At 36.1% G+C, this 20,770-nt stretch overlaps 1 protein-coding gene across 3 annotated transcripts in view; it reads left to right on the forward strand.

The window, feature by feature from the left end:
* The window catches only part of LOC131676155 (scoloptoxin SSD558), a 431,501-nt gene that overhangs the window by 350,051 nt on the left and 60,680 nt on the right, over nt 1–20,770 (forward strand). Inside the window, exon 1 of one of the 3 annotated variants that reach the window (XM_058955277.1) lies at nt 9,849–10,455. The exons of 1 other annotated variant lie outside the window; for it this stretch is intronic. The gene's annotated coding sequence lies outside the window, so the exon portion shown is untranslated. Of the gene's footprint in view, nt 1–9,848; nt 10,456–20,770 lie in introns of those variants that run through there. One more of the 3 variants, XM_058955291.1, reaches the window with a different exon arrangement.

Raw genomic sequence — 20,770 nt, forward strand, 5'->3', positions numbered from 1 at the left:
ATTGAATCCGAAAATAAGTATTGTTTATAATTTTCATATTAGGCTATTAAGGGCGATTAAATAGCGCGTTCCCTGGGCGATTTGGGGGCGGGTTGGGCGGCAAAAAAAAATGACGGCGGCAGATCGCCCAAATGTTGCATTTGAAATAGTCTCCTAATTGCCAGCAAATTGCTGGCAAATTGAAGGGCAATTAGCGCATCCGTGTTGGTTAGACAGCAACTTGCCTTTTTTGACTGGGCTGAGTCAGCTTGGCATGAGGTTTAACAGCGCATGGTTGTGTAACAGTACTAGATTCTCACGAACTATACATTTTTGTAAAATAATGGTCAGGTTTTGCAGAATTAGAATTATTTTCGTATGCATATTTTACGAGTCATGTTTTGGCTAGAAAATGCTAGTTCCAACTGTGATCGTATAGAGGGCGTCAACACTAACTTTTCAAGAACGAGAGATAAAATATGGACTGGCTTTGAAAAATCACTACAAAATGTTTGTTAAACAATTTTGTAGAGGACACCTAATTTTTAACTCTCTTCGATGAAAAGTCGTATAGCCAAAAAATAGATTTCTACGCACCAAAATCACTTTAGTGTGTTCTGATCAGAAGTTTTCTGTGGTACACAGTGCAACTATGGGAACCATACCATGCCGTTCAAAGTGACCGGCTAGAAGGTATACAAATAGATGTCGTGCGATTCGCTCTAAGGAAACTTCCATGGAACGATACACGATATTGCCGCCTTACGCCGGTAGATGTATGCTACTCGGTCTGCAAACTCTGGTAACTCACAGTATCTTCCTGGCAAGAATTTTTTTTTCGGCTTGCTATCAGGTAATATCGATAGTCCAGATCTTCTATCTCTGTATCCTCACATAGCTATATATATTTTTCCTATATGGTTTTTCCAAACATTTTCGCTCTAATGAGAAATTTTGACTTCACCCCTTCATGCCCATGATGTTTGTGGACAACAATGTTTTTAAACAGTTATAACTTTTGATTGAGACAAGATTTGCTCACAAACACAAGTAAGGCTAATAAATGTGATTATTGCATTTCATTTGAATACTAACAGTTACAAGGATCAGCTCTAGAACTGAAGTTATTGTAATTAGTCTGATTGGATTCCGATGAGCAATGCTGCCAGGGACAGTTTACGTTGACAACGGAAAGTGATTTTTTCATATACATATCTTCGATATGTTGCAATATTATTGAAAACTGATGAAACTCATCAATTTATACTGTCTTTGGCTACGTTTTCCACATAATTGGACTATTGTAAATATTCTAGGATAATTGTATTGAGCATTAGCAGGGAAATATTGGGCAACTTCTAGCACTGCGAGGGAAACACCTATCTTCAAGAAAAAAGACTTTTCGTGTTTTTTGATCCCACCGCGGTCCACCGTTTTCAAGAAAAAATGGTTTTGAAACCCTACATGCACTAGAAAAAAGGTGGGCATGAAAGGGTTAATTCTCACTTTGTTGTGGATTCCTGGACACCGTTCTGCATATGGACATGGATTAGAAAGATGTTGCCGTAGATTAAACTTCTTCTTTGTTCGAATTCAACATTTCCAAGAAGTTGTTAATATAAAAAATATATAGTTTTAAAAGGCGCATGTACGGTGTATACCGAAAATTAGAAATAAATAAACAAATAAATAAAAGCTGTAGAGCAAGCTTTTGCTGAAAACACGAAGTCCTTATCTTTACTATTTTCTACATTATTGCCGCTTGGTTAAGAGCCAATTCATTAACATAACTTTTTAAATATTATCTTGACAAGTTAGGCATGTTCCGTAAAAAGGTTTGAATTATAAAAATGGACAATATCGTGTTTCAAATAGTGATTGACTATTTACGTCAAAACGGCTGAGGTAACGTCAGCGGAATACAAGGCGCATCATTTTCTGCTATGATTTTAGTGATTAGTCCACTTAAAGGTAATTATTAGGTACTTCAGATATTTTTTCTTGGAAGAAAAAATGAGATGAGGTCTTTGGGAAAGTTGTGGAAATATATTTGCTGAATACACTAAGGCTCTTCTTTAAGGTTTAACCGAGAAAACATAAAAAGCTACCGTCTTTGAAAACGAAAAAAAAACATTTTTTCGCTATTCTTCAGACATTCATTTTGAGAACCGAGCAATGTATTCGAAGTATTGTTAGAACACCACTGATTGATTTTTGTGAATATTTTGCCGAAAAACTGATTTTTTCGTTTTGAAAAAAAGATCACTTTTCGAGGCATTCTCAGGTGAACCTTAAATGCTTTAGAAGTTATAGTTATAAGCGGATGACCCCATAAATTTGTTCTTGAATATCGTTTCAATAACCGTTCCTACGAGTTTCATATATTCTATGAAGATCTTTCAATCGTCAAAATACACAATTTTCATTAACGCATAATCGTTCTTATCTAGAGTATTTTCGAAGATATTGGACATCATTTGAAACACTTTAGTTTTTATTTCTTTAATTTCTATTAAGTTTTACATTGTTTATGTAGCACTTCTAATTGCAACTAGTGCTGACTGTTCATTCGAAAAAGCTTTCGCTAATTTTATAAAAATTACACAATAACGCCTAAGCCGCAAGAGATAGATCAATGATCTCTTCTAGAATGATACGCATCTTAATCAGACGAGCAACTTTTCATAACATGCTGAAGTTCTACTATATTTATTAAGTCGTGTTAAAAAAAAGTTTTGTAGAGGTCATTCACAAATAACGATCTATATCTATACGTGCTATTTTCAGGCTATTTTTATTTTTATAGACCATCAATAAAATCGAAATGCTTTTAAAATCCAATCCAGCGTATTCGAGTTGTGTTTATTGTTGTATTTAAATGTTCCGCGAGGTTCAGCTACCCGACAGAAATAAAAAAAAGCTTGATTAAGTACAATTCATAAAACAAGCTATTGAATCGCTTCCCTTTTTAATTGAATTCGTTGTCAATTTGTAAATGCTGTCGGCGCTCACTAGCGTGGCATTGGTTTTCTATTTGAGTATTCTTCTAACGGTTGTAAATCGATGAGTAGTGAAAAGTAGTAACACAGTGCATCAAGCGTTTCTTGAATTTGCAAATGATTCCGCTTTGGTAACCTTCACCCTGAGTTAAGTACGATTTACGCGACACGCACGTTCCCACCAATGGAACTGTGCGACCCAATCAGAAGATCAGTTTGTTACGCAAATTGCGTTCTATTACAATTTGGTATTTTGATGCTGGTCGAAAAGGGTAGCATCACTGGACTCTGGAGAGTAGATGAATGCACTACCCTTCCGTGTAAAAAATAGGCTAAAGTGTATTCTACTTTACATTGGTTCTGTAACTGACATTACCTGCTCATTTTGTTGAACAACAATAAAATAAAAAATCAACAAGCTATAAAAACATGCAAATACAAAAGTTTATGTTTTATAAACGAACAACTAAATAAATATTTTTCCAGAACATAAAAAATAGCTTGGCTTGCGATTTTTAGTCCTAACAACTGGTAGACAATTAGACAATTTTAAACAAATGCCCAAGTAGATGACAAACAACGAATTAGCGATGTTTTTTGCCAACAATAACAACAAGTATTAATAAATATTATTTCAATGATAAATTCTATTACTATTTGTTTTGGTGGTCCAGAAAAGGGCTGCATGCATGACGTGCTTCCGATACGGCATGTTTGGCCAGTTCGCCGCGGGCAGCAACAAACGTACCTCGTGGGAAGTGTTTGTTTGCAAGTGAAGCAAAAGTTAATTTTGTTTTCGTTCGTTGCCCGGTCCCTTTGAAGGTGGTTGCGAATTGAATCGACTACAGATGATTTGGCTCTCGTTCCCTTTGGATGCAAACTGCACGATTTTCTCAATATTGCTGAAAATTGAGGAGTTTGAAATGAACGTTGTAAAGATAATTTTATTTCGCGCTCACAATTACTAAATCGAGTAATATCTCAGCCGATTTGTTTTGGAAACGGGACCCCTATTTTTAAACGTTAGAAGTGTTGTAGTATACTAGTACTTCTTTCCTGCGGTCTCATTTGTACTGGTCACTGCAGTAGCTGCTACGACGATGAAAAGCAAACTGACGAATTTTTCTTATTGTCCATTTTTAATTTTTATACGTGTGTCGCAGTTAATTGAATGACAAAGGAACAGTCTTAGCAACGCTTGTTCGCTCGGTCGGTACATTGTACGGAATTAGTCACAAAATTGTTATACATATTTACAACTAGATAGCGAAAAAAAATTATTTCTTCATTCAGTGCAACGGCGCGATATTCACGTTGACAAAATCGGGTAAAATTCCGGACGAACATTTTGAAACGGGCTTCTGTATTGGAACGGAAGTATTGTACTATGAAAAATTAGTTTGAGTCGCCGCGGATCAATCTAGCTACCGCTAAGCTGCTAGGATTCATTCTTAGAGTCACTAACGGCCAATTTCTTCACTAGATGAAAATCGGTTTTCGCTGAAAACTAGTTTTCAGGTTGCTGATGACCGATTAGCCGAAAAACGGGTTTCAATGAAAACCGGTTTTCATCCAAGTGAAGAAATTGGCCGTAAGAACTTTACCAATATAAATTGTTTAAAAGCACTCTATTGTGCTTCGGTTCATTCTACACACAAATACAGCAATGTAGTCTGGGCACCTTATAAACAAAATGATATCAAGGCTCAAGTTACTTTTGTTTCAGCATGTGCGCAGGAAAAATTGTGTACAGCTTTGCCGCCGATTTATCCTATAAAACATTAATTAAACTCTGAAAGAATAATATCGGTGGATTTATTAGATTATCAGGATTCAAATCATGCAAAATAGTTGATGTAAAAATAATTAACCGGGCGGGATGGTGCTTTTGAAAAAGTGGTTGTGGTTTTTTCTTTACACAGTTGTGTTGCGTGCCCCGGGACAGTGTGGTGGTGTGACCAAAAATCACCGCCACCTTTTCAAAAGCACCATTCCACCTGATCAATTGTTTTTTCACCAACTATTTTGCATGATTTGAATCCTGATAATCTAATAAATCGACCGATGTTCTTCTTTTGGAGTCAAATAAATGCTTTATATGGATAAACCAATGACAAAGTTGAACGCATTTTTTCCAACGCATACTACCAAGCGTTCAATTCGTGTAGACGCTCACCGAAAGTTCTTTGAACCTTAAACGCATTGAAGCTATTTAGCGCAAATTTGTTAGATTAGCACTTCTTCGACATCCACGGAGGGAACCGCCGAATCTACCAAGCTACATAGATTGCTGTAAGTTCTCTTGTCTGTAAGCCGGGATGTTTCGGAAGCAGTTTTCATTTCCGATTTACTGCAATCTCGAATCGACAGCTCCGAACTTCTACAACTTTTGAACATTGACATTCGTCGTCGTAGAACAAATGATAAGGAACCCTAAGAATTGATTATAAGGAACCTTTCGTCAGTATATGTCGTCTTTCCAATGTCTTCGTCTTTCATTTGTCTCGCAGTGCTGCAAAGAAATCGTTTCTGATCTCATTATCTTGTTAGCTGCACACCTAGAAAAATAGTGTAAATTTACGTCTCCTGACCATGACATATACGAGCATCAAAAATGACTTAGTTTTACGTTTGATTTTAATTTTACATGACGTTTAATTTCGTAAATCATGTAATTTTACTCCACATACAGCGTTTGTTCTGAATGGTAGGAAGTGTAATTTTAAGTCATTGCGCATGTAAAGTATATGTTTCATGTAAAATTAAATGGAACACGGTAATGTTCTGTCATTTCGTAAATTACGGTTTGTTGAATTGTGTCATGTTTTCAATTACGTCAACGATAAAATTCAGATTTTTTTGGTGTGTGTAGTCTAGTGCTAGTTTTTAGTTGTTAAGATTATGCTGTTCGTTTTAATCGTAGTTATAAGTTTCGAAATGTATCATTTGGGTGATTGTTATCTATTGATAAAAAAAAGATGAGGAGGTTTTATACCTGCTGGAGAGAGAGACAGAGAGAGAGTTAAAACAAAATTCAGTTCAAGCAAGGGTATATGCCCTGCTTCCAAATAAACAAATAAAAAAATATTTTCGGCAAATTTCTTAGTCACTTCGTGGACTATACTTCAAGCAATAAGTTGTATACTTCAGGAAAAACTTTGGTTTAGGAAATGGAAATGTAAAAGGTAAAATGTGTCTTCGTACTGATATGCATACCAATTTTAAATGTAATGTGGCATGCTACGCTAACCAATCGACTTTACGTTCTGCACAGTTCTTCAGGCCCCAGAAAAATCGCTGTTTCTGAAAAAAAAAACAATATTGCGTATCTTTTCTAAAAACCACTCAAAAATCATATTTTACTGAAAGATGAGTAAAATTTGTTAGTCTCGGTCGAGATTCAAAATATCCTCATTTTGCTCTCAGCCTATTTGGTAACCCCAATTCAGCTAATTTAATGAAAACGCATTGTTTTCTCACAGCAAACTTCATACATACTTAGATTCGTTTGTGCTAAAATAAGCTACAGCAGATTTGATTCAGATTTATCGTAGGAATTCGTTAATGAATTGAAAATTTTTCTAACTTGGTTCTGCGGTATTTATTTTTTATACATCCCTGTGCCACTCTAGTTTTTATATGTCACTTATTGCAAGTAACAGTGAAAGTGATAATATCGTTAATAACTTGACCAAACAACCAGCTCCGACGAGGAATCTTCAGAGAGTTCCGATGATGATGAGTTAGGATGATAAATGGCTGTGTGGAGTCAGGAATATTATGAACGGGATGATGCGTCATCTGTGCTGGATTATCGTTCATCAATCGAACAATTTATTTGCTAGTGTTAAACGATTCAATGCTTTAATTAGCAAGAATAGTTCAACTTGTTATGCTCTCAGAATACTAAGATGAAACGTGGCCGATGGCAACTTTGTCGCAGACCAACATATGCACTCGGAAACACTTCTTCGTCTGTTCTTACGGTGATTTGAAATATGTTGTTTAGTTGGAGCTGTGGTCGCATATGCGATGAAGGCGGCACTGAGGTATACGCAAGTATACGGTTGATAGTCCAGTAGTGAAATCTAGGGACAGATCACACGCTACCGGAAAAGTAATTTTATATTCTTTCATTCTTTTTACCTAACTAATGCCTTCAGTGCGGAAAGCCAATATTAAGTGAAACCACACAGCCCATTTTGGAGTTTATGTACCTGAACTAGGCGTTGGGTATAAATCACTCAACAGTTAGAATGTTTTTATATGATTCTAAGAGGCAGTAAAGTACGGATGCGTAAGGGAATGTAGTCTAGGTTGGGACGGGTTTGCTTAGAGGCTGATATCTTGTTTCCATGACAATATTTTTTAGCTAGTAGTAATCTATTTTGTAGATATATTATGTGGCTTAATGTCTGCGAATGGAAAATGTTTACTTGCAATTTTAAATAAGACTCAGGATCAATTTTCTACATGACGGCAAAATGGCCAAAAAAAGTGTCGTATAGTTTGGGACACTTTATACAATTTAAATAATTAAAGGCAATTTTAACTTTAATGCATTATATTTATTTTTTGGTTAATATTTATTTGGTAATTGGTATTTTAGAATAAGAATAAGTAACTGAAAGACTTAATTACTTCCATTTGATAAAGTTAATCTGACTCACAGTTTTTACATGTCAAACTTGTACGCATGTGTAATTGTATAGTGTCCCAACCTATACCACACGCTTGTCCCAACCAATTTCATTGAGAAAAACTGAAATCTGAAGTGAAAATTCAAACGCACAAATGAGAGTTTCCGAACATTTTCCTTTGGTCATCTGCACATTGGCAGAAAATTTGAAGTTTTGTTAGTAAACGATTAAAGTTTCGCGAGTATTTTTGCAGTGGTGTGTGAATAAAGTGCATTTGAAAAAGTGCAATGAAAACGAGAAGAAGAAAAATAAGAGTGTTTCGAAAATAGGAGCTACAGATGGCATTCTTTCAAAAACTCGGATTGATGGTATAGGAAAATGTTCTAGCTTCCTTAAGTAGCAGTTTCGTGGCACACCAGCAAGGTTAGTGTGTTGAAAAACGTATTTTTATATTTGCTCATGTCAGATACATGGTTATGCAGGGGAGAGGGGTGTGTGCGGCGTGGCAGCTATGTTGTGGCTCGCATGTATTATGTCCTTTTCATTTTTGCATCAACTTTGCACTCCCTCGCAGAAAAGTTTATTTAACCAACGTCCTACGCTGATCCACTTTATTTGACGTTTTGTTGAATGTTGGCTAGTTTTTTTGTAGGGTTTTGACGTCTTACACGCAGTGCAAAATGCATTGCATGCAACGCAAAATACATTATGATTTTTCTATTGTAATGAAATGCATTCATTTTCGCTGATTTTTAAAAATGCATCACAAGTGACCTGTCCGTAGAGTGAAACAATGTTTCCGAGACCGAGGGATAAGCCACTTGTAATGTAGTGTTTGGGACCGTGTATGAAGGGTGGAGCAAAATTGGTGGATCGATATTTTTAGAGAAATTTCCTTATAGTGGTTTGTCTGTTCTGTTCGTCAAGAGGCGAACGATCGAAACGAACGACGAACCACGAAAAAGTGCGAACTACCACAAGATGGAAAGAACTATAATCGAAACAAAAAACAATGATTGCTTGCCTGTGACTATATTACCACCTGTTTCAAAAGAGTTTTTATTTTCGAATTGAATGAAAACACATTCTAAACTTAGTGAAAGAACCGTGTGTCCACAAAAATAACTTTCATTCATAACCTTGAACTCTGGGCCATACAAAGAGTTAATTACAAATTTAAATTATTTAAAATTAAATATCAAATTTCGTTTGCGGTAAATTTTTGATGTTTAAATGTTTTTTAACTGGGAAAAGTTAGCGAAAGCTCAGTTAAAAAGTAGCTCAGATGGCGAATAATTGTTGTATTTGTACTTGTATTAGTATCAGAATAAAATATTGTACAGCTCAATCAAGATGAAAATAATGTGGTTATTTATTTTGAATTGGCAAAGCACCTTATTCATGAATCATTTTGCTGTATGCTATACTACCGTGAGAAATTTTGTGTTGTACGATACGCACGAGACCTCTTCCGCTCTGAAAACCTGATCAGATGTTCTGTTCCAGTTTATTTCACATTACCTATACGATCGTCAATCGAAATCACAATCAACCGGTAGATAAACTACTTTTTGTTATCCTTTTTATTCGACCGTTCAAACCGTATCGACGACTTCTTTAGTAACAGGCTCAGCTCTGCCAGATTCGCTTTGGCACGAATGATTCAAAACAAAAATAATTAAAAAAGATATTTTTATTTCGAGATTTATAGGTGGTCTTAATTTGAATTCCTTCATCACTTTGTCACGCTGTGACCAGAACCTGAAATAAGTAATATTAGGACGGTTTGCATGCCGATCGCTCATTCCTCTAATAACTAACCTGCTACGCCGAAGAAAATTCTCAGTGATGGAACAATTTCTTCCACCTTTTCTGAAAAAGAAACCAGCAACTCTTTCGGTGTCTTGAAAGTTGACACACAGGTTGCTGCCTCCAAAAAGCAAATTAAACTGTTTCGAGGACCCCCGGCTCGATCAACACATTTATTCATGTCGTAAACCGCTCCGATGGAGCACGGCTATGGACTCGTACAATGCGGTGTTGTTCTGTTGTACCTACCTGTTCCTGCCACCTAAGGCAAGCGGGTTGCGGCTCTGCGCTGGCGGTGAGGTCCACTACCCGATGATCACCTTCGAAGATCGCGACCCGAGCATCGTGAGACCATCATCAGGTAGCATATTTTATATAAGCCATTGTAGTACGATATTTTTTCTCATTAGACGCCGGTCTGTCTAGCCGATAACACTACGTTCGGTCAGGTTAAAGTTCTTTCCATTCTTTTATTATCATTGCACCTGTGCTACCCTTATAGCCTGTCGCGCGGGTTATTCATCTCGAGATGTGTTTTGTGGCGAAGCAGAATAAAAGACACTACTGAAAAGTCGTGATTGATTCTTCCGATATTGTTCAGCGCTTGAATTGATTTCCTTAGTGACGGTTGATACATATGAATTAGATCTTACTATGCTACAGTGTTGATTTATTTATAAATTCAAGTATCTTGACAAATTGTGAATAGTGCCGATCCTCCTTATGTGTGTGCGTTGTGTACAGGTTTATGCTGAAGGATACTTCGCGAATCTTGGAACTGAACAACCGACGAGTACTCGTTTGCTTTGAACGAAACAGGTGTACACAAGAGAACCTTTCATCGCTGGTGGCAATAAGCGCAAAGGATGTGCAATATTTATGAGCGAGATGTAAAACTTTTCTTACTTTGTGAAGCGTGAGAATGAATTGAAAGAAAACAAGAAACATTTTCTATAATTATTAACGCTATTATCGAATGTGTAGTTGACATGTCTTGAAAAATACTATTTAATGAGAAAAATATTACCGTAAGTTCCAGTACTAACACACTGAATTTATTCTATCAAATCTCCAACACACTTGACTTATTCTACCAACTTTCCAACACACTTAACTTATTCTACCAAAATTATTCTAATTCAATTTCATTTTCGCATCTTGTACACATCTGCGCCCTCAGCGTCAAGGCTTTTGTCGAAGTGTCAGTAAAAGTTACACTTGTTTTGCTGAATCTCGGAAAATATTTCACTAAAAATCAGAAAATAAATGCCTGATATCAATTAAAAATTATGCTCATTTATCTTAGCTGGGTTTTTAATAAAACGGTCTGAAATTGTAAGCATATTTATAGCTCGAAAACTCGATTTGGAGATATTTCGAAATGAGATTTCGGAAAAGATAGGTAAACTTATTATATGTTTTTACCTTCCCCTACCTGAAGTATATAAAATCGAGCTTTTTCACAAAAAAATAAAAAAGAACGAATTGAAAAAAAAAAATCACTTACGCTCTGATGTCTGCAAAAATGTAGGGTTTTTTGCAGTTTAGGAATTGACCAAATTAGTTATACACGTATAATGCAACATTCTGATGATCCTGACAATAGGTGTAGTGCTCATCCTGTTCGTGGCTGGAGAGCTATTGTCACTGTTGGATCCACTGCGACCAGTGTTTTGATCTATTGTGGTACATCCTCTGTTTAATATTTGCTCACCAGCTCATCTAATTACTATTTGTTTGAGTAACCTGGATTTTTAGCATTTTCCCAATCAGGTATTTTATATCGAATGAAATTGACTACCTTTTAGGAGAGATTGACCAGATTCTCGATGGTACAGTTGGTCCCAATCCGAAGAATTTGTTTCTTCTTGTGAATAATGCAAGACAATTTTACAATAAATGTTCCGAAGATTCTCTATGACTATTGCAAAAACAACAAGTGTCATCTTGAAGCCTCCCAATTATCTTTATGTGATGATTGCTACCACAGTGCCCGGTAATTACCATGTAATAGTACTGAAATCCTTCTTGGATAAGCTGAGAAGTTTTTAGCTACTTTATTATCTGGTGTTATGAATCGTTTACTCTGTTCAGCTGCTGAGGAGATTTTCCAGTTGGATTCCACCATATTCCTCTGCCAATTTTTTAGTTCTTCTTTCAGAAAACTGCCAGATATACCACGGAATTGTTCTGGTCCAACGAACAGCCTTACCTTGCGAGTTGCTCCGCCTTCTCATTTCCTTCATTTCCACTGTTGCCAGGCACCCAGAATGTAGATTGATTTTGTTATGCATGGCAAGTTGTGGAAGTGATTGAATGCATCCTCAAACCAGTTTGGTTGTACATGTAAAGAATTTAAGTACATTAAGAGTTGCCCATGAAATACGGTTGGCAGGCTCCCATTGATATTATCCCGGGGCCCGTGGGTCCAGCTCCAACTCTATTTCCCATTTTTGAACCATCGGTGTAAACAATAATAGATCCTGACAGAACTTGAGGACCTCCTGATTCCCATTCCATACGTTCTGTTTCGAATATATTGAATGGTTGTTCAAATATGTACCTTTTCTCCATCAAGCCTTCATTAGTTAATACAATCGGATTGATTGCAATGTTTCCCATGATACTCAAATATTCTGTAAGGTTTCCTTTTAAGATTTTTTTGGTCCGATTTAGCCTCAGCGCAGCCTTTTAAGCCTCCAATTGCACTACTTGATGTAATGGAAGTAGGTTAAGCAGGGCATTTGAGGCCTTGATTGGAGTGCTACGCCTTGCGCAAGTTATAGCAGCAGTTGCAATACGTTGAACTTTTCCCAAGTTTTTTAGTGATTTTTTGCTTAGTTTTCGGCCATTAGACCAAAGCTGCATAACTAACTCTGGGTCTCACAATAGCTATGTATATCCAATGAATCATTTTTGGCCTTAGTCCCCATTTAGTTCCAAAAGTTTGTTTAGTTAGCCACAAGGAATTGGTTGCCTTGTTTATTTTTTTGCTGTAAATGTGAAATCCACCTGAGCTTTTTAGTACAGTATTTCCCAATTGTTGCTCGCTCATTGCATATTTTCTTTTCTTTGTGAATGGAACGATGGTTGTTTTTTCAAGGATATATATTTAACCCTTCTCGTTTGCACCATTCTGACGTTTAATTTAGAGCACTTTGCATGCGGTTAGTTATAACATTATCGAATGTTCCCCAAACAAGTATTACCACATCATCCGCCAATCCAATAACTTCGCAGTCTTATGCTTCCAGATTTGTAAGAAGTTCATCAACCACTAGAGACCACAGAAGGGGTGACAGTGCTCCTCTTTATGGGCACCCTTTTGTGATCTTCACTGTAATCGTCGAACTTCCAAGATTTGCTGATAATCTCGATCAGCTAGCATCGAACCAATCCTTTCGATGATGCATCTGTCGAAGTCACGTTTTACCATGGACGGTTTCATTGAATCATATGATCCAACGCACCTATTGCAATTTCTTTTATTTGGATTGATTTTTCAATACTGGAGACAAGTGGTTGAAGCGCTGTAATTGTTGATTTGCCTATTTGGTAAGCGAATTGAAATTTATTTAATGGTTTAGATTTTAATTGGTTTGATTTTACATATTAGTCGGTTAGTTTCTCCATTGTTTACAGCATAATAGATGAGACTTATAGGCCTGAATTATTTAGGTGAGTTTATGTCTCTTCTATTGGCCTTAGAAATAAATACTACTTTAACCTGTCGCCAACTGGCTGGGATGCATCCGAGCGTTAAGCTAGCTCTGAACAGTTCCATAAGTGGAGCGTAAAGAATTCCTTTACTTCTTTGAAGAAGTGCTGGAAATACCCTGTCTCTATCAGGTGATTTAAATGGATCAAACGAATTAATGCTCCATTCTACCCTAGATTCTATAAATATCTGATTAGCCAAATTTCCTTTTCACTAGTGTTGTTGGGAAGCCTACGTTTAATATTTGTTTTGTTAGTTGCCTCACTTAAAAGAGACACGAAGTCTGGAAAATTAACTTTAATCATAACTTCCAATGTTTCTGAAGCAGTGGATGTATAGCGTTCATTTTCTATTTTTAGAGTTTCCAGTCCATTTGAGTGTTTCTTTGAAAAGCTTTGTGTAATCTCGCAACTTCTGGAGTATGTTCAATGTTTTCACAAGTTCGTCTCCAGTCTTTACGTTTAGATCGCCTTATCTCTCTATTGTATTCGGTGAGAGATTCTCTATATTGTTCCCACTTGGATGTTTGCTTTGCCCTGTTAAACAATTTACCAGCCTTCTTTCTAAGTTGTTCTAGTCTTTTGTTCTACCAAGATATATCTCTATTTGTGGGGCATTAAGCGTTTAAAGGACAGCTAAAATCAAATGCATGTTGAATTCTACTAGTCAATTCTACTGAGACTGCTTCGAGACCCTGTTTAGTTATTATAGAACCTTCAATATCTACATTTAAATTTTTATAATATAACTCCCAATCAGTTTTCCTCTTATCTCTGAAAGATTCTATTAGCATATCATTTGCTTCATACTTCATAGAAGAGAGATTTCTTCCGTTACATGAAAGTTCTTTAATCCTTGTTACATCAATGGACTACATAAAGTCAGATCAAGAACTTCTTTCCTAATTGCGTAAACAAATGTAGGAGTATTACCATTGTTGCATATATCTATGTTTGTTTGATATATATTGTCTTCGAATTAATAATTTTCGTACAGACTGAAATACTATACTAACTTAAACCTATTTTCAATTTGAACATTTCTCTACTTAAATTAAAGTCAAAATGATAAATAACGCTGTTGAAGAGCTGACAGCAAACATCTACCGGGTTATTCTGGCCGTACTGCGTGCGATGAGTAGAGCGCCGAAAGAAGTCCATTCTTCGCAGAGTCCAGCTTAGCGAGAAGCAGAGGGCAGTCAATGTTGTCAGCGAGAAGATCGAACACAAAAAGTCGTTGCAGAAAAACTCTCCTGTTTCGTAGCATAGGCAGGTTGATAAGAGCACAACGATGCTCATACGGTGGTAGTTCAAATCGATTTCGCAAGGGAAGCCGTCGAAGGGCATACCGGACGAAGCTCTTTTGCACCCGTTCTACTGCGATTAATGTGTACGGTGTGATACGAGGCCCAAACGATAACTCAATACTCTAGAATGCTGCGTACCAGACTGATGTACAGTGCCTTCAGGCAGTAGACGTCGTTGAAATCTTGGGTGTTTCGTTTGATGAGTCCTAGTACTGCATAGGCTTTAGCAGTTACTGCATTGAAGTGTTCGATGAAACGTAGCTTACGGTCAAGTATAACACCAAGGTCCTTGATTGATGAAACTCGTTCTACTGGCGCAGCGCTCACTGCATACTCAAACGTAATTGGCGAGAGTATTCGCGTGAATGTGATTATTTTGCATTTCTGAATGTTTATAGTCATTCCGCTCAACTCATGATCCTATCTATGTCCATCTGAAGTGCACAACAATCTACCAGAGTTGTTATGATGCGATAAATTTTCAGATCATCTGCGTACATCACATTACACGACGTCAATTCGCTGCAAATGTCATTCACAAAGAGCACGAAGAGAAGAGGTCCAAGGTGACTCCCTTGAGGTACACCCGATGTGATGTCGAATGGGTCTGAAAGTATAGTTCCAAGTCGCACAGATGCACTGCGGTTTGTAAGGTACGAGAAGATCCAATTGGTCAGCCATGTTAAATGAGGTTATTACATATTACGTATTGTACAACGAACATTTCAAAATTAATATTTTGAACCCCTCCGATTTTTTTTCTGTATCCGCCCCTGGCTATTGTATATAGGTGCAAAGTGTACTAACAATGTAATAGACATTTCCACACTTCAATATCATGAACATAACCAGCCATACAATCGTGGTTGGTAGAAATAAGAAAGGCACAATAGCACCACTAGGTGAATTAAAATTATTTTTCATCTGATCTGTATTAGTCTCCTTAAAGTGTTGTTAGAAAGATAAAAAGCCCAAATAAAGATGTCCTTCAAATACGATAATAATAATGTAATAGTAAAACGAAGATTTTCAGAGCTAAGTGAGAAACTAAGTTTGGTACACACCAAAAAATATGAATTTTATCGTTGACGTAATTGCAAGCATGACAGAATTTAACAAACCGTAATTCATGAAATGGCGAAATATAACCGTGCTCCGTTTAATTTTACATGAAACATATACATTACATGCGCAATGACATAAAATTACACTTACTGCCATTCAGAACAAACGCTATATGTGGAGTAAAATTACGTAATTTACGAAATTCAACGTCATGTAAAATTAAAATCAAACTTAAAAGTAAGCCATTTTTGATGCTTGTATATGTCAGGGAGACGTAAATTTACACAATTTTTTCTAAGTGTGTAGAGTTGGCCAGTTCCAGTGAATCCGGTATGCGTTCCTAGAGGGTTTAATTTTTTAAATCGCGCGACAAACACATTTTAAGAGCTTAACATGTACGCAACTAGTTTGGAAGGCTTTTGAGAGAATGTTTGGAGTCTAGAGACTCTGACCCGTGCGCAGAAAATCTCCAAGATGGTGGTTTGATTTTTTACGTTTCTTATAAAAGAAAAGCTATAGAAAATCTCAAAGATTTTTTCTGAGAACTGGAGGACCGAATCTTGTTTATTACCACTGCAAGCTGGTTCGTGGTAGTGTTCAATTCTTACTAAAGTGGTTTGTAGTAAGCCTGCTGACTAAATCTAAATCTCTTGTTCGATCCAATTTCCGTTAGGGATCGTCCATAAATGACGTAGCAATATATGGGGGAGGGGGGAGTTTTGTATTTTGTGATGATGTGTGACGACAGGGGGTTGGGGGTCATGTCATGCTACGTAGCTTTTTTAAAGGGGAATAGAACAGAATTTTTTAAAAAATTTACGGTGGCAAGGGGGGCAGGGTTACCGTCAAGCTACGTAATTACCAGGGAGAATTTAGAGGTTTGTGACGAAATGCTACGATGGGGGATGGTGGGTGTTAAAAATCACTCAAAAATGCTACGTCATTTACTTCAATCTTACTTCAGAAGATTGTGTTTTTGCTCCTTATATTTTGTGTTTATCGTTCGTGGTTTTATCATTGCTCCTGTTTCTTGCTTGCTGTCCAGCAATTACTATGTAACTGGCCTGCTCAGGTCTGCTGTAAATGTCATCACCTGCTGAGACGCAAACCGATCCAAAGGTGCCGACCATAATGACTTTCATATCATTACAGCCACCTTCGCAGGATTTCTTATCCTTCTTGGCACTATTCGTTCCCATTTATATGCAACTGTTGCTGAAAGTTCCTCAGCAGCGGAATTTCTCACGCTACTACGCTCTCAGCCAATTCAAAGGAGAGATCACCGGTAGTGAAATTAATGATGTTAATCGATCCGCAGATGACGATCAACTTGACGTAAATCCCTCGCAGGGTTTTTTCGACGACTTATATCACCAAATGCAATACAAAACATTTTGTAGTTTTTTTAACCCCTTCATGCCCATGTTGTTTGTGGACAACAACGTTTTTAAAACAGCTATAGCTTTTGATTGAGACGAGATTCGCTCACAAAAACAAGTAAAGCTGATAAATGTGACTATTTCCTGTCATTTGAGCATTAATAATTACAAGGATCAGCTCTAGAACTGAAGTTATTGCAATTGGTCTGATTGAATTTCGATGGAGCAGTGCTGCCAGGGACAGTTAACGTTGACGACGGAAAATGAATTTTTCATATATCTTCGTAATGGTGCAATATTATTGAAAACATAGAAAATTTATCAATTCAGACCGTCTTTCGCATCGTTTTCCACGCATTTGGACTATTGTAAATATCCTTGGAAATGTGTATTGAGCATTGGAAGGTAAACATTGAGCAGCTTCTAGTACTGAAAGGGAAGCACCCATCTTTATGAAAAAGGGTTTTTCGTGTTTCTTGATCCCATAGTTTTCAAGGAAAAATAGTTTTGAAACGCTACATGTACTAGAAAAAAGTTAGTTAGGGAATATTTTTATTTTAGATTTCCAAATGTACACAAATTTTTAAATAGCTTCAACTTTTCCTTCCCTTTCCAAAAATCACGAAAACAAGTTTCTATTTTGTCTCCTAAAGCAGTCCATCCCCTTAATTTAACTTGATGTCATCCTTTTCAGTTTGATCGAAAAAAATAAAATCGGGTGATATATTTAGAGGGGGGAGGGGTTTTATTTATTTATTTATTTATTTCGTCAATCAAGTGTAGACTACATTATACAAATATTAATTACTTATATACTATCCTGTAAACTATTTTTATGTACTATGATGCCGTAAAGAGTTGAAAAACTGTTTTAAACTTGTTCGGGGCATGGTAAGGTCAATATTTTCACAATGCTCGTTATACACAGCCATCATCTGGTTTAGTGGTCCGAATTTAGCATAGTCTGTTCGGTGATGACCTATCGCGAACAAATTTCTATTGCGTAATTGACGAGTAGGAGCATATAAATTTAATTTTGACAATATGTAAGATGAGTCAATACGCTGCATGACGATATCGTTTAGAAACGAGATCATAGCATAGTCCCGACGTTCTTTCAATGTTTGAATATCTATCAACATACAACGTGCTTCATAAGATGGAAGAGGGAATACTGTCCATCTTAACTTGCGTAGTGCATATAATAGAAACTGTTTTTGGATTGACTCAATTCTCACTTCGTGTTTTTTTATGAATGGTGACCAAACAATACTACAATATTCTAAAATAGACCGAACATATGCTACGTAAAGAGTTTTAATTGTGTAAGGATCTTGAAAGTGATATCCGAAGCGTTTTATAAAATTAAGCATATTACTAGCTCTATGAACAATTGTGTTGTAATGTTCCACAAATTTTAATTTTTTATCTAAGATAACTCTCTTATTTTATCGCATTTCTGAACGGTTTGATTACCTAATGTAATTGACACAGAAGTCGTGATTTGTTTTCTGCTAAAAGTCATGAGATTACATTTTTTAACATTTAATTCCAGTAAACATTTACAACACCATGTATAAAAGATTTGTGTTTCTTTGTGAAAAACATTATAGTCATTATTTTTTCTAATTTCTAAAAATAGTTTCATATCATCCGCATATATGAGAAACTTAATGTTTTTTTAAAATAAGAGAGATGTCGTTGACATATAAAATAAAAAAGAGGTCCTAAGTGTGAACCTTGAGGAACCCCCGAAGTAACTTTAATTATATCAGATTTCATCTCATAGAATTTTACTATTTGCTGACGATCTGTTAAATACGACTTAATCCAATTGAGGAGTCTCATCTCGATTCCCAATTTTTCAAGTTTGAATATTAACATGGGAATGTCCAGCTTATCGAAAACTTTGCTGAAGTCGGTGTAAAGAGCTTCTATATGATTTCCTTTATCCATGGCATTTAACGAGTAATCAACAAATTCTAAAAGGTTTGTACTAGTTGAACGGCCTTTAAAAAACCCATGTTGTGAATTTGTTATTTTATGTTTGACTTGGTTGAAAATGGTTTTATTTATGATGGATTCGAAAAGTTTGGGAAAGCAAGACAGAATGGCAATTCCACGATAATTGCGAATATCAGATTTTTTACATTTATAAATAGGTATTAAAAAAGATTTTTTCCAATCTTTTGGGAAAATACCAGATTTTAGTGACTTATTGAACAGCCAGAATAAAGGTGACGTAAGCTCAGTTGCTAAATTCTTTATTAAAGCAGGTGGAATTCCATCAGGTCCTGAGCCTTTTGTGGCATCTAGATCATTGAGACCAGACAAGATATCTTGAACATTAATGTGACTGACGCCAACATCCCTTGAATAGTCAGGAAAATAAAAAAAATATTCAAAGTCACGATCATTGTCTGAATAGTTAGAATAAGTTTCTTGAAAAAATGTTGCGAAGAAATTACAAATATCTTTTGAAGTTTCACCCTCTTTCCCATCTAAAGACATTTTTGATGGGAAGTTGCATGAATTCAACTTAGTTTTGATGTAATTAAAAAAGTTTTTTGGGCATGACTTGATCTCATTTTCAGTTTTTTTTATTATATACAGTTAGTGCAGAAGAAATAGCCAAAGTTAGTTGGTCACGAGTGTTAAGGTATTTTTCCAAATTATCCTGATTATTGTGTTTTCTGTAAATTTTGTGAGCTTTTTGCTTCTGATTTTTCAAATTAATAATTTCCTTGTTGAACCAAACTGGATTTTTGGATGCATGATTTCGTCGTTTTTTCGTGAGTGGAACTTCCTCCTGTATTATTTGCCATAAAATATTATAAAAGATCTCCACTGCACATTCAACGTCCACTTGATTCTTTAAAAGGGACTGCCAATTAGCACTGCTTAATTTATATTTAATATTTTCATAATTTGCTTTTCTATAATCGAAAACGTCCTCGAAGTCATAATCAATGAAATTATGATTCTTGTGGACAAAAATAGAGAATTCTATTGCTGTGTGAAACGTTTCATTTTTCCATAAGGGAGAATGGGATTCATCAACACAGAAATCTTCATTAATGTTTGTTAATAGCAGATCTAAATAACGATTGTGTTGATTTTTTATATGGTTTATTTGATTGAGTCCGAGCAATGCAATTTTCTCAAACATATATTGTAATGTTTCGTTTTCACCAACGACAGGAAGTAGAAGGCTCTCATTTTCAGAGTCAGGAATAAAATCTAAGTTGCGCTGATTAAAATCACCATAAATATGAACTTTAAATTCTGGAGGAAAATTAGAGATTATTTCTTCAGCTGCTTGAAAGAAAATCTCATATGTTGATTTGCAAGCTAGGTCCGGTGGAAAGTACACTGAGACAAAAATGTGGATTTCATCAGCGATATGTACTTTAACCCATACATGTTCAAATTCTTTGAATTTTGGTGAGACAATAAGATCGGAAATAAATATAGATGAAACTGCGATGAGAACTCCTCCGCCTGACATTCTTTGGGTTAGTCGTAAATCACGATCATCTCTAAAAACATTATAGTCACTACCAAAAACCTCTTCACTTTTTACATCCTCATTCCAACTTGTTTCGGTACCTAGAATTATCGAAAATGAGGAGCCTAATATATTCTTATGGATTTCGTTCATCTTTACGGCGCTCCTCATTCTATTAAAATTTTGACAGTAAACCAAAATTTCAGTGGCTTTCGAAGAAGTTGGTTGTGATTCGTAATTCGTAAAAATATTGTTTAAAACTATTGTACTGTTACCAGCTGCGTCATGCTTGTCCTGGTCTGCCTCTGAGAAGTGCGTTAAAATTGGCGAAAACACGATCGTTCACAGGAGCAAGATGAACAATGAT

The sequence above is a fragment of the Topomyia yanbarensis genome, chromosome 1 (genome assembly GCF_030247195.1).
Source record: "Topomyia yanbarensis strain Yona2022 chromosome 1, ASM3024719v1, whole genome shotgun sequence".
NCBI classification, from domain to species: domain Eukaryota; kingdom Metazoa; phylum Arthropoda; class Insecta; order Diptera; family Culicidae; genus Topomyia; species Topomyia yanbarensis.